The sequence below is a fragment of the Sphaerodactylus townsendi genome, linkage group LG17, assembly GCF_021028975.2.
Source record: "Sphaerodactylus townsendi isolate TG3544 linkage group LG17, MPM_Stown_v2.3, whole genome shotgun sequence".
Classification (NCBI taxonomy): Eukaryota; Metazoa; Chordata; class Lepidosauria; order Squamata; family Sphaerodactylidae; genus Sphaerodactylus; species Sphaerodactylus townsendi.
The window spans coordinates 7720722-7735805 of record NC_059441.1 but is presented as its reverse complement, the minus strand read 5'-3'; the positions used below and the strand labels follow the sequence as shown (position 1 = coordinate 7735805).

General features: G+C 52.4%; 1 protein-coding gene across 1 annotated transcript in view; it reads right to left on the bottom strand.

Moving 5' to 3' along the window:
• HERC1 (HECT and RLD domain containing E3 ubiquitin protein ligase family member 1) overlaps window positions 1-14348 on the bottom strand; it is a 96284-nt gene extending 81936 nt beyond the window's left edge. The window contains exon 1 of the mRNA XM_048519707.1: window positions 14189-14348. The gene's annotated coding sequence lies outside the window, so the exon portion shown is untranslated. The remainder of the gene's footprint in view (window positions 1-14188) is intronic.
• Window positions 14349-15084: the final 736 nt, after the last annotated feature.

Genomic DNA, 15084 nt, shown 5'->3' with positions numbered 1-15084 from the left:
CTCTGCAACTGGAACTCCCCTCTGACAAATATGAAAACAAGCCTTCCCAAAGCATTTCTGGCCTCTTGACATTTTCACCCAAATGCCACGAACAGAGATAAGGTAAAGCGTCTTCGTGTCTGAGGAAGTTCAGCGAATAAGACCCTGTGATCTTCAACTTCCACAAAGCCTTGCGCGGACGGCTTTTCAGATGACTTGTAAATTTATATAATGCTCATTTGCATAATCAGCACAAAGTGCAGGCAAAAATGTCAAACCGTTGAGCGCAGGCAACAGATTGAGCCTCAAGCAAAACACACGTGGGCACCGTAGACTCTTTCAAATATTACTGTATATCATCTGCAATGTTCCAGAAAGGAATACTCTTGCTGGAGTTGCCTGGAGACTTTCCAACTGGCTTGAGGGCACTGGATCAACCACTGGAAGCAGTCGTGGAAGAGAGATCCTACGACTGCCCAGCTCCCAAAACTCAGGCAGCTTTCCTGTGGGGTTGAGCTTTGGAGTTCAACGATGCAAGCTTCTTTGCCTTCCTTCACAACCCAAAGAGCTCCTAGGCTTAAGCGAAAAACCCTAAACAGGGGGGATTTCAGAGGAAGACCACGACAGGCTGTTTATGCATGCATCTTCTACCCACCAACCTGTTTTGTGTTCCATAATTGCAACATCGCTTACTTGCTTTTTAAGGAGGCAGGTCGTACGTTTAGTTGCGACGACTCAAGTGACCGGATAACAAGCAACAAGCAGTTATGATCTGCTTTGGGGGATTTCTACGCTGCCCCTCCACTATCATGCTCGAAGAAGAAGAAGAAGAAGAAGAAGAAGAAGAAGAAGAAGAAGAAGAAGAAGAAGAAGAAGAAGAAGAAGAAGAAGAAGAAGAAGAAGAAGAAGAAGAAGGGAGGAGGAGGAGGAGGAGGAGGAGGAGGAGTTTTGGATTTATATCCCCCCTTTCTCTCCTGTAGGAGACTCATAGGGGCTTACAATTTCCTTTCCCTTCCTCTCCCCACAACAAACTCCCTGTGAGGTAGGTGGGGCTGAGAGAGCTCCAAAGAGCTGTGACTAGCCCAAGGTCACCCAGCTGGCATGTGTGGGAGTGCACAGGCTAATCTGAATTCCCCAGATAAGCCTCCACAGCTCAGGCGGTAGAGCAGGGGATCAAACCCGGTTCCTCCAGATTAGACATAAAACCCAACAGTATCATCAGGGTGGATAATAAATAAAAGAACAATAAAATACCAGAAGCAAGTAAAGTGTTTTCATCCAGAAAGAGACAAGAAGCAGAAGGGGAGATCAACACCACCAGACAACTCATGAACCATCCAAACGCCCAGGAGGTGAACAAGTATGTTTTCGCCTGATACTTGCAGTCATTTAGACAGAGGAAAACACCTTAACGGAGAAGCTCCCGTAGCAAAGGCCTTCTCTCAGGCAGCTCTTCCAGCTTACTCTAGAAGAGTAGACGATGCAAGTTGAGGCACAGGGCAGGCAGGAGAGAAGGGACATTTGAAAGCAACATCCCGGAAGAACTGCCGTGGCTGAACACAAAGCACTCAGTGGTCACGCAGGCAGGCAGCAGCTTCCAGCAACCTCACAAAACAGAAAAGCTAAATGGTCACACGGATGTTACCGGATAACCAACACCAGCATTCTGGCCAGAGCGGACCCCTAAAAAGCAAGCATCCAGCACTTTAGAAAAGAACGAACCCCCTTTTTTTTCCTGCACAGAAAGAGAAAAACCATTTGGAAAAGTATTGGAAGAGCCACAGCAAACTACCAACATTTAGGTTCAAACTGGAATAGTATTACATGTTATTCTGGACCCACTGTGGAAGAGGAAATACCTGTCAGGATGGCTCCCTTCCCTCAATCTGGGAAGGGGAACCGAGCCCTTAATGCCCCGGCTATCACCCTGGTGCCAGCCCATCTCCCCCCTCCCATCTGGCCAGCTGCCATCCTCCCAGGTGGGAAGTGGTTCCTTGTCTTTTGGGTTCTTCTCTTTGGCTCATTCCGCACATGCAGAATAATGCACTTTCAAACTGCTTTCAAGTGCTCTTTGAAGCTGTGCGGAATGGCAAAATCCACTTGCAAACAGTTGTGAAAGTGGTTTGAAAACGCATTATTTTGCATGTGCGGAAGGGGCCATTGTTACCATGCTGAAGCAGAGGTGTCTGGGGCCCGGGCGCCCGGCAGGGGTCTGCTTTGTTTACAGTTTGAAAACTACATGCCAGCTGAAAACATCATCATGTCGTGATCCAAAGGGTTAAATGGCAGTGGTCTCCAACTGGCATGAAAACCCCCAAACTCAGGAGTTACATCACACCAGGAATGCTGCAGCTTGTTTCTATTCCCAAAAGAAGTAGGGAAATGACAGAAAAATCTCCCCAACGCATGAAGATCCACGGGTTTCATTGGCTAAACAGCAAGAAATTACAAAAGCCAAAGTGTGGTAAATTTAGCCAAAGAGGCTTTATCTCCAAATAATCCGGGTTTTACAGTACAAACACCATTATTAATTTTCTTCATTTCAATTCTGCCTTTTATTAAGACTGTCCAAGATGCACAGAATCATAGAGTTGGAAGAGACCACAAGGGCCATCCAACACAACCAAAGCACTCCCAACATACTTAAGGCAATATCATAATTATTTTTTTCCTTTAAAGTCTCCGGAGTTCCTTTCCTCTTCAGTGGAAGACTGCACTCCCAACATACTTAAGGCAATATCATAATTTTTTTTTCTTTAAAGTCTCCGGAGTTCCTCTCCTCTTCAGGGGAAGACAGTAACAACCAGAGATAGATTACACTTGGGCACTACAAACTATACTTACACTTTGGGGAGTGAGAATAAATTTTTGTTGGTGTTACTATATAAGGTAAAAGTTAGTCCCCACAGTGCAGACTGATGTTTAAGTCAGGTTCTGGGCGTGAAAAATGCCACGGATTTATTCAGCCATTCACCATCAACAAGGGGAAAACTGTGATCCAACTTCACCCACAAGGATTAACGTTTTTAAATAGTCATTTTATAAGCTCCTCCCACAGTGCAAGCATATTATTCCCTTGAACTGGACAACGGAACTAATCAAATATGCCACTAAAACTATGCAATTTATGGTGCGGAGAATCCTACCTAAGGTCGTAGGGAAAAAATCCAGACCTCCGTTATCTGGTAACTATAGAGCTCATGTAGGAAGGAACAAAGTCGGTGATTAAAGTTTTAATGCCGCTTTCTAACATGCCAGCAGCCTAATATTTTAAATTACCTTCCAGTATTGGGATTTATAGAACTGATTTTTTTAAGGTGTTACAAAAAGGCTACGGAACAACAGAATAGCGAAGGAGAGAAAATTTCAGTACGCGAATAAGCAATGGCCACTGTAGTAATGCACTGCTGACCCAGCAGCACCGTGGTAGAACGTTGGGGCGTAGCGGACCCTCTGTGCTGCTGGTGCCACCCGCACCCCACTCCTCATCCCCCTGGAGTCACGCGGGTCATGAACTGTCTCTGCAGCGGCTCGGTCACGTGAGGGGAAGCAGGGACAGGGTGCCCCAGGTGAGGACTCAGGCAACCGGCTCACTCACCGCGCCGCGGTAGCCAGGTGAAGTCATGCATGTTAGTCTCGGGTCTCCCAGGTCTCCCAGCTCATCTCCCACCCACCTGTTGCATACGATGAAACCCTAATAAAAGGTGCCAGAGACCAGCACAGAGGAGAGTTGTCAGGATCCTTTGAGATCCCAGCGCTGTTGCTGGCGCTCTCAGCAGATGAGACCTCCTCCCGTCTAGCCTATTCGCAGCGACCCTGCCGAGAGTTGACACTACAAGCAGTGCGAGAACAGGGGAATCACACCAGAACCTCCACCCCTGCTCATTAAGCCTGGGGAGGGCAGCGATACCGAAGTCCCGCTGGATGCGGCATCCAGGGACACAGTTTGACCTGCTTGTCTCTGGGTAAGCATCCAGAGGCTGCGTCCACAGGACACTCTCATTCGGCGGGCCTTTGGTGAGTATAGGAGGCACAGCAAGGGCCTTATGACAAGCACGTTGTGAACTAGCGTTAAGCGAAATCGCGGCAGGAGTCCCAGGCAAGAGAGAACTCATAGGTAGTTTGAGAGATTAGAGCTCCAGTGTCGTTGCACCCAGAGAGGACATTGAATCTTGGGACTACCTGGGAAAACATCTGAGTAGCACTCTTGGCACAGAGCCTGTAGCGCCGATGTGGCTACTACTGGCGTGGAGACAATGTTTTGTCGCCATCCCACAGCCTCTCTGAACTATGGCTCCCCTTTGTAGGCAGCCCTCCTTCGATCTTTCTTCAATTTCAACCCGATTTTCTCTATCACTGGTGGGCGCTGTCCTCCTTCTGCACCCCCCCTTGCTCCTTCACCCATTCAAACTCTCCCTTGGCCGCCCCTGCTCGCCTTCGTTTCTGAAGCCACTGCACCTCCGTCGAGCGCCGCGTAATGGCGGGTTTCAACTCGCCAGAGCATTATTAGCCCGCGATCTGCAGAAGAAACCCTGTGGCGGAAGGCGATGCCGAGATTCTTGCGGTGACGTCACTGGGCCTGCAGGGGAATTGGCGTCATTGGCCGGGTTGTCGGTATCGCCCTTAAGCTACAACATCTCACTGAGCTCCATAAGCTGATGCGGGCGTAGAGTCACCAGCCTATGTGAGAGGCGGCGCTGGTGGGAATGCTTAATGGTTCCGGACTGACTGGAAGACCACCTTCCCGCGTACTCCTGAGCCCTGCACAATTTGGCGATCTCTGGGGAAGTTCGCCATTAGCAACAGGGCCAGCCGCCTCCGGCGCCTACGCAACAGCTCAACTGCGGCCCGATGCCTTCAATGCAACCCCAACAATCTGGTCGCGTCTGCGGTGGCCACCCTTACGTTAAGCCTCTGAATAAAGCCTACAAAGGCGTTTTGAAAGTCCCCAATGCGGACAGCCAGGTTTTTCAACACACCCGGCCAGAAGCCTCAAAGGCCCTATGCTGGGTTGGGCAGGCTCGGGGAGGCCCTCAAGAACGGAGTTGACGAGAGGAGGCCAGGCCGAGGGCTCGCCTGCAGGAGAAGCCTCCGCTGGAATACCTGGCGTGCAGGCCTGGAAGGAACTGGGCAGCGACATGCTCAAAGCTTGCCGGGATATCGGTCTTTTGTATCAAACCCCGGCCTTCTAGCCGCCCGCCCTCTCGGCTGCCGCGAGGACAGCTGAGCCGAGTGTCACCAGTGCGTGAAGCCAACAGGACATTTCGAGGAGGTGTGGGCTGCCGGCGGGGCCTACAGCCAGCCGAGGAGGGGTCTCTCCCGGTGGCGAAGACCCCCAGGATCTGGAGCCGAGGCGCTCCCAATGCCGCTGGGAGGCTGCAGCCGGGGCATCTCCCAGCCGGAACCAAGATCGCACACCTCAAACCCAGACTCCCCCATGAGATCTTGGCTGCACAGCTCAGTATAGTGATCCCATCCCACTGGAGACCATTGGGCTGGTCGCAGCTGCCCCCCCCCCTCGTCTGCTTCCTGCTTTGATAGCCCCTTCTGCGCCAAGAGTCACCCATGCCTCCATCGGTGCCAGAATGTACGCATTTCAAAATCTCTGCCAGGTCCACGGTCACTGAATTGCAGCGAAATGGAAGGGACTACCGTTTGGAGCCCTCCTCAGAATGCCCCATAGCCAATCTACAGGATAGTAGGGCATGGAAGGGAAGATGCTGCTTTCTAGTAAGCGTAAGCCAAAGGATCGCCGTGAAGAAGAAGCTGACTCTCGGCTGTGGGACTTCAAATATGCAGATCTCATAGCCTCTGTGAGCCTGTGTGCAAAGCCCACAAAGCTCAAAGCTCCCAGTGGCAGCAAAATCGTCCAGCACCTCAGAGAGCAAAATCTCAAGTAAGGTTGCAATCCTCCTCGTTAGCACATATGTGCTCTGTATGCCTATGTATGTGTAGCGTAATCTTGCTGAGAGACTAAGTTTTTCCCCTCATAGGAGGGATTTTTCCACATTGCTTCTAAGCTATGCTCTTGTGTGCTTCTAGTGAGTTTTCTCCTTCTGATTGTATTGCCGCCTTAATGCGAGGCTTACATCATTACAACATCCATGTAAGCGGGACACAGCTTCGTCGCGTGCTCTACCGATGGACCTGCTTCAAACCGCCCTCCATCTTAGTTTAAACCTTCAAACTTTCTTCAAACCTCTCGCCGAGAACCTTTTCCTTAGTCCATACAACTACACTGCCACATTTGGTGGCGCGGGATTTACATATGAAGCCAAAATCATTTTCATGCTCCCACATTCTCTGCTGGCTCCCTGGCTAGTCACGAGGTGCCAGGGGGGGTCTCAGCCACACCTATCTTGAAGGGTGAAGCCGAAATCAAACCGACCAAAGTCCTGCGGGAGGTGAAACTGACTTAAACCTTCCCCTGCACCTTCCCTTTCTGCACACCCTCCCTGCAATGGGCTGACGCACCCCTCTAGATCCTAGGATGGGTAAAGGGTTTTGCCAAACCCCTCTCAATTTGCTCTAATGATCGAAACCTCAAGCCAGAACTGTTTTGCCTGGTTTGCATCTTCTCTGTATCTTTCCCTATAGATGCTATATTACGATATGACTATAATTGTGAATTGTTCAAGTTGCTTTGCAAAAAACCCGCACCTTAGAGCCCGGTGATTGGGATGGATTTTACAAAACAAACATCCGACCTTGGATATGACCTCTCCCTTCTCCTAAGCCTTCGGGCGATTCCTGCCTTGTATCTCTTAGCATGATAATGTTACCGAAGTGATGGATTTGTCGGAATAGATAGCGCGCCCTATGAAGCTTGGCAAAATAGAAACGAAGAGTGGTTCCCCTATTGACCCAATCCAAGGTCTCATCCTCTCATCCAGCAGATGTCCTTATCCAAAGTGCTCTTCTCTATTCTCTATAAAATTGCCCACGCCCCCCACTCAGGGCTCGAGCCTTCATTGTCATCTATGGGACTAACTCAGCCAGCCGCGCCAAAACCCCCCTAGGAAAAGCGTTGCTTGTCTTTACCTACTCTTCAACCTGGGGTCCAGCTAGCCGTACCAGACCAGCCCATCCGAGGAGATGGGCGGGGCCTCCCCTGGATCCGACCCATACCGCCCACAATAGAGAGGGGCCGATTTACTTCCCCAGCCTGGGCGAGATGGGAGGGGATCTCTCTGGAGCCAGCACACACCCATTCTTCCACAGGGATCACAGCCCTGGTGCCCCCCCCTAGAGCGGCAGCCCTGGGCCAGCGCTGTGCTCAGAGGTTGATGCAGCGTGTTGCTGCTCCTCATCCCTGTCCGGCTATTCTCTCTCCTCTCTCTGCAGCCCCTGGCTGGAAGCTTGAGTTGCAGCCAGGGACATTCCTGATAGATTAACCCTTGGAACTCTCAGCTGTTCTCCAGCCCGCTTGAATATTGGAACCGCGCCTTCTCTCACAACCTTGCCATTGAGAATCCACTGGACAATGCTAAAAGATCCAATTAGCTCTCCCTACGCTCTTGAGAAATCCATGGACTCCGCCAGCTCTGTAGCTTTGGTAGTCAAACAGCAAGAGCCATGCATTTGGACAATTCTGCAACCCGCAGCGGGTTGCCTTCCTTCCATACATCATCCAGCCTATCGCATCGTTTAGCCATGTTTTATTGTTTAAATTTGCATGCCCTAATTTTTTGAGAAGTTATGTTATTTGTTGTGCTGCATTTCCGCCTGTCTGTCTGCGGGACTCTCTGCCGCAGGCTCTCCACCCGGGGCCGGACGCCTTGCGCCCAGCTCAGCTCTGCCTTCCGATCCTCGCCGAAACAAGCAGTGCCGCCCTCTCAGTGAACCTGTGTCTCCCTCATAACCAGCAGCAGAGCCCAGGACTTGTTTCCTGCTTAACACACCAAGACTATTGGCTGGCTGTGCCCTTCTTGAAGCCCATCAATTCTACCTCCCATTGCTCTGGGCTCCTGGCCTCCGAGCAGCAGAGACTTTCGATCAAAGCTGACCCTAGACAATCGTTACGCTAATGATCACTTAATATTTATTACATCACCAAGGTTGAGAATGTTACATAATATGTGTTGTTTTAATCTTTCCTGATAATTCCCAATTGATTCTACCATATATATGAAATGCATTGAGCTGCAAAGTTGTATCTAATCTGAGGTATGATGTTTTGCCTGGTGAGATCATTACCTCTGGAGCTGGCTGCGGAATGGTTGAGATGCTATTGTACAGCTCACCATTGGTTTAATTGTATTGCCGTTATCCCGGATCTTGTTTACGTTCAATGTGTGTCTAATATTGCCTGCGTGTGTGCAAGAAGCCCTGTTTCCCTTACCCATAATGAAGTTCTAATGTTACACACAAGCAGCTTGGTCAACGACCAGGCAGTGGAGGAGACAAAGCGTCCCTTTAAATAAGCCCATAGGCGGTCCCCTTTTTCTAAAATGTAAAAGGAGAGATGTAGTAATGCGCGACCAACGGCACCCGTGGTAAACGTTGGGCGCCAACGGACTCTGACCTTGCTGGTCGCACCGCACCTACTCCTCATCCCCCACAAGATGCGGGTCATGAACTGTCTGGCTCGGTCACGGGCTGGGGACAGCGGTCTTGCCCCAGGTGGGGATTGGAGGCGGCTGAGCAGCAGCTCCTCTCCGCCCGCGTGACCAGCCCGGGTGAGATCATGCATCTGGTGATCTCCAGGTCTCGGTCTCCAGCTCATCTCCCCGCCTCCCTTTGCGCCCGCGGTAAACCTAATTAAAAGGTTACCAGAGACCAGCGCTTTGGGAAATTGTGTCGGGATCACGAAGTCAGCGCTTCCTGTTGCCCCGGCGCTCTCATGGATGAAACCTCCTCAGCGTCCCTAGCCTATTCCCTTATGACTGACCCCTGCGGGGACCTGGAAGCTACTACATGATACACTCAGGCATACTCTTGTTTTCAAAGCAGCCGGGGCTACTACAGCTTGACCATGTTGACAGTGGACAATAACAGGAGCACATAAGACAGACAGAACACCTCAGCTGCAAGATTCTCCAACTCCAAAAGGACTTGGACATCCTGGCTGGATGAACAAAACGGTCCAAGACATAAATGTGTTGAACACAGAAACTGACAAGAGCAAATATGCAGGGGCTGCCCCGTTAAAAAATAAAGAAAACTGAAAATAGGTGAATTCATCAAAGCTGTGACACTCCATAGAAAGGGAGCAAATTGCAAGAGCCACCGGCTTGCCTTTTCTGATCTTGTCCTCTATTATGCCCATCTAGCTGCGCCACGCCTCCGCCGTGCCTGGTTGCAGCTCCCTTGGAGAGTCTCCTTCTGCCAGTCAGCAACTGCCATCACTAAGGCCAGAAGAAGAAGTCTGGCATTGCTCCTTCCTGCTCGGGTTTGAACCCAGCTGGAACACCACCTCTCTGCACCCGGCAACCACCTGCCACACTGACACCAGGGGAGAGGGCAGAAAAGTATTCTCCCCCCCCATCACCCCACCCAGTCATGCCTGGCCCAAGACCTAACTCAGAATCCCCTCCCCTTTTCTGAATTTTCATTTACATTTACAGTGGCTTCTCTGTACCATCTTGGGAGACAATATTTAGCGGAAGAAATTAAAATGGATGTATCTGCTAACTGAGAATGGTTGGGCAACGGCTGCCGGGGGACGTCATCAAAACTTACAGGGCTGGATTGTACAAACAACCATGTCAGGACTGCCTGCAAATCAGAGACAATTGGCAGAACATCCAAAGAGCACCTTAAGAATGAATCTCTCCCTATCCTTTCATTACAGTTTACAGGTGACGCTCCAATATACCTGTACACTCATGGTGAAGAGTACTTCAGATCAAACAGTGCAAAACCAGGTTCGGTGTGAGAAATGACATACATGAAGCCTGTACACAAAATGGCTAGATAGCCACTGTGGGCCACCTGGATTCCGCCGCACAAGCCCAAATCCCAGTCCAAGATGCCACCGCTCCGCTGACGCTTGGAAGCGTTGTGGTTGTGCACCGAACAGCAGATCTCGCCTGAGATCAGTGATTCAGACAATCTGTTCCCTGATCATATGAGGGCAGCCGAGGCAGCAAACGCTCACAGTCCCAAGTGATCAGATAAAGTGCCTGCCAGCCTCCGGGACAGGCAGCCCCTTCGCCAGCAGAACAGAACAATCACGGTTTTGCCACATACTTCTTTCCAAGGAGCATGCACAGAACATCTCCTCCCCAGTGCCAGGTGACTTCCTCCCATGCAGTCCTGTCACCCCCAGCCCCAAGCCACACACACATTTTCCTTTGCTTACAAAACTCTATAAAGTACTAGGCACCATTGCATACCCTCCCACATTGCACAGAAGTGGAGCCAGGCAGGTAACACCCCATTTCTCATGTCGGGGGGGGGGGGCAGAGATCTCCCCCCACCACACACACACACACACACACACACACACTCTTCAAAGCTCAATTCTACCTTTTGGAATAGTTTCACAGCCTTCATTCAGTCAGCAGATGTAACAGGGTGTTGGTTCTTTGGAGTAAAATGTACTAGAAAACCCAGAATTGTCCTCAGAGAGGGGGCCAGCTGAAGTGTGCCTAGTGCATGTACCCTGCATGAAATGGTCACATGCACATCCACCAGTGACCAGGGATGTCCATGCAGTGGCCCAGGAGCCACATGTGACTTCTTTCACATGTCCCTTGGGGATGTTCTGGGCACTGTGCCCCAAGGTTTTAGGTAAGTAAACGAGGCAGTTGCCCAGTAAGGCTTGTGATTGATGGGTGGCTCTTACCTTGAAACAGGTGCAACCACAGGGCGACTGGTGGACAGGTAAGGCTTATGCCATGGATACAGCAAGGAAAGGATGCAACAACCCCCCCCCCAATTCCTGCAGTCTCTGAACTCTCAACCCAGCACAGAAGGCTGTCACACAGCAGGATGTAACGCACAGAAACCAAGCACAGTCTCTAATAAGTTATCCAAGCAACTCTGCGAATCACACTGTACCGTGCTGCCTTACTATCTACACCAGTGATGGCGAACCTATGGCACGGGTGCCAGAGGTGGCACTCAGAGCCCTCTCTGTGGGCACATGTATACAGAGTGCCCCCCCCCCCCGCCATCTAGGCTGGCCTGGGCCGCCGGGCTCGATTATTAGCATTAAACCTAAGACCTAGTTTTGGGGAAGCAGTGTAGGTAACCCAGTTAAGCGCTGTTAAACCCCACTGATTTTCATGCGAAGAGCTAAAGCGCAATCCTTACCTGGGAGTAAGCTCGGTTGCTGGCAATGGGGCTTGCTTCTGAGTAAACCCTCCTAGGGTTGTCATTCACCCGTTGGAAGAGTCGCACGGTTGCTTCAAAGCAAAGCCATCGACTACCACCAAGCTTCCTCCCGAGTAATGCACTCCTCGGAGCCAACCGTTTTTCTAAACTAAAACCTTAGTATTCAGTTTAAATTGCCATGTTGGCACTTTGCGATAAATAAGTGGGTTTTGGGTTGCAATTTGGGCACTCGGTCTTGAAAAGGTTCGCCATCGCTGATCTGCACAGAAAAGCCCTCTTGACTTGATCTACACTTGAAAAGCCCCCAAACTACAAATGATTTGGCCTAAGAGCTGTACATAAAGATTGAACAGCATGAAGGATCGGAGGAAATGGGGGTGGGGGTGGGATAAGCCACAGAGTCCAGGAACCGTGAAACACACGTGTGAAATGCAATTAAGCTCAATTCAGATTGCATCAAAGAAAATACAAGGACCATTACCTAATTTTGCCAGCACAAGCCAGGGAGCCAAAGAGCCACGAAATACAAATCATACCAAAAATAGAAATCTCATCCAGAAAAACAGATACCACTAATGCCCGCAATGGCTAAACCTTTGGGCTAGTCACAGTCCTCTCTGAACTCTCTCAGCCCCACCTGCCTCACAAGGTGACTGTCGTGGGGAGAGGAAGGGAGCTTGTAAGCCACCTTGAGTCTCCTTACAGGAGAGAAAGGTGGGGTATGAATCCAAAACTCTTCAACATAAAAGTGACAGGAGTTTTAAGGATTCACCTGCCATGTCTTGGACCATCTTTGCCCCAGAATGCTCTGTTGGGATCCCCAGTGCCTTGGGGACAGAACCAGGCAGGCACCAGGACCCAAACGGAGCGTTCCAGAACAAAAGACAGCTTGGGAAATGACAAACGAATCCTCAAATCTCCTGTCACCTTTAGTTTGAAAAAGATACGGCAAAGGCCAGATTTTGTTCAGGGAGTCACGGTTATGGTGAGGCAGAAATTCCAAGTCCTGCTTCGAGCAGGGGCAGAAGGCAGCATGAAACCCCCTGTGTGGAATGAATGAATGGATTTATATCCCCCTCCCTTTCTCTCCTGTAAGAAGACTCAAAGGGGCTGACAATCTCCTTTCCTCCCCCCCCCCACCCGCCACAACAAGCACCCTGTGAGATGGGTCAGATTGCGCACTTCTCTTCTTGTGCCTTCTGTCTCCTCCCCCCTTCAACAAACACCCTGTGAGGTGGGTGGGGCTGAGAGAGCCCCGAAGAACTGTGACTAGCCCAAGGTCACCCAGCCAGGAGTGCACAGGCTAATCTGAATTCCCCAGATAAGCCTCCATAACTCAGGCGGCAGAGCAGGGAATCAAACCCGGTTCCTCCTGATTAGAGTGCACCTGCTCTTAATCGCTATGCTGATGTGGGGAAAAAAACCGTGGTCTCAAGACTTTGCAGCGGCCCCCAGACGGCTGCTTTATTGGTGCTCCGACGGCCTCGTGGGCTCTGGAGCGGGCTCAGGGGTCAGTGGGCCTCCGTCAGCTCCAGACAGCAGTACGAAGGGGCACATAAGCACATAAGAACTAGCCTGCTGGATCAGACCAGAGTCCATCTAGTCCAGCTCTCTGCTACTCGCAGTGGCCCACCAGGTGCCTTTAGGAGCTCACGTGCAGGATGTGAAAGCAATGGCCTTCTGTGGCTGCTACTGCTCCTGAGCACCTGGTCTGCTAAGGCCTTTGCAATCTCAGATCAAGGAGGATCAAGATTGGTAGCCATAGATCAGTGATGGCGAACCTATGGCACGGGTGCCAGAGGTGGCACTCGGAGCCCTCTCTGTAGGCACGCGCACACAGAGTTCGTTATGTGGGGGGCAGAAAATCACCCTTCCACACACACATCTAGGCTGGCCGGGGCCTCTGTGCGTGCACCGTGGTGAGCAGGGAGGACTCGGCTGGCGGGCCTGGTGCCTGTGCTTTGGGTGGCTGCTGCCTGGGGGGGAGGGGGGCGCAGAGGAGGCAGAGATGCTAGAGAGGTGCACAGAGGTGCATGCGGGACTTGCTGGAGGCTAGAGCAGGCTGGCCCCTGCTCGAGCGGGTGGGGCGGAGGAAGAGGGAGCCAATAGTTTTCTCCTAAACTAAAACCGAGTTGGCACTTTGCGATAAATAAGTGGGGTTTGGGTTGCAATTTGGGCACTCGGTCTTAAAAAGGTTCGCCATCACTGCCATAGATCGACTTCTCCTCCATCAATCTGTCCAAGCCCCTTTTAAAGCTATCCAGGTGAGTGGCCTTCACCACCTCCTGTGGCAGCATATTCCAAACACCAATCACACGTTGCGTGAAGAAGTGTTTCCTTTGATTAGTCCTAATTCTCCCCCCTACCCCCCAGCATTTTCAATGTATTCCCCCTGGTTCTAGGAGGAGGAGGCGGAGAGGAGGAAGAAGAAGAAGGAGGAGGAGGAGGAGAAGAGGAGGAAGAAGAGGAGGAGGAGGAATTTGGATTTATATCCCCTCCTTTCCCTCCTGTAGGAGACCCCCTTTCCGCCCCACCCCCGCCCCCCAAAAGTCCACATTCCCCTGCTGCGTCCCTGTGGCCGGCCTCCACCACAGCGACCACGCACAGGTTAAGGCAAGAATAAGCAATATTAATAATCACAACAATTGCATTGTCACGCCCACGTGGCTGGCGAGGCTCCCCCGCCCACTGTTTCGGGGGGGGGCCTTCCCAGCGCCCCCACCCCACCCCTTGAGAACAGCCCCCCCTATTGTGGCAGGGGGAGGGGCATGACTCCCAGAGAGGGGCGGGGCTTCCTGCCCAGAGGGGCGTGGCCGCTCTCTGCCTCCCCCTCCCCCACCCGGTGAACGTTTGCCCCCCCCCCTTGGGCCTCCCCGCTCCCCTCAGGCGCTGCCGTGAGGCGGGGGCGGGCCGGGCCGGCTTCCCTCACCCGGGTCCTCGGCGGGGGAAGGGGCTCCTCCGTGGCGGCCACTCCCGGCCGGGCGACCCGCGTCCTCTCCGGCGGCCGAGGCGGCGGCGGCGGCGGCTTGTCAAAGAGGAAACATGACGCGGGGGGCAGAAGAGACGGGCCGCCAGTTCTCGCGGGACTTCGCGCCACCTCTCGCGAGACGTCGCCGCTGCTGCCGCTGCTGCTGCTGGCGGGCGGGGAGGGCGCCTCAGACTCGTCTCGCTCTCGCTCGCTGCGACTCGGCGCGCCCCCTGCAGGAAGGCGCCGGTATGGCCCCGCCGGCGCACAGGTAAGGGCGCACCTGGTCCCTCCGGCCGTGCAGGGTAGGATGCTCGTGCCCGGGAGATGCCGGCCCAGCTGGCGGGGCGGGTTACAGGAGGACCTGGAAATACATTAGGAAGCAACGGAGCCAGCGTGGCGTCGTGGTTGGGAGCAGGTGCACTCTAATCTGGAGGAACCGGGCTTGATTCCCCGCTCTGCCGCGTGAGCTGTGGAGGCTTATCTGGGGAACCAGATTGGCCTGTGCACTCCCACACACGCCAGCTGGGTGACCTTGGGCTAGTCACAGCTCTTCGGAGCTCTCTCAGCCCCACCCACCTCGCAGGGTGTCTGTTGAGGTGTGGCGGGTGGCGGGGAAGGCACAAGAAGAGAAGTGCGCAGCCAGTGTCTGATGGAGGGGGATTTTCGGGGAGGGGCTGGGAGAGGGAAAGGGAGTGGGCTGTGGCAGGACGCTTGCTTGGCAACTCAGTTTGAAAAGATCAGGCAGCAGGCGAGGTGGAAGGCCCCTATCTGAGACTCTGGAGAGCAGCTGCCAGTCCGAGCAGCCAATACTGACTTTGATGGGCCAAGGGGTTGTGTCTGTAGAAGGCAGCTTCATG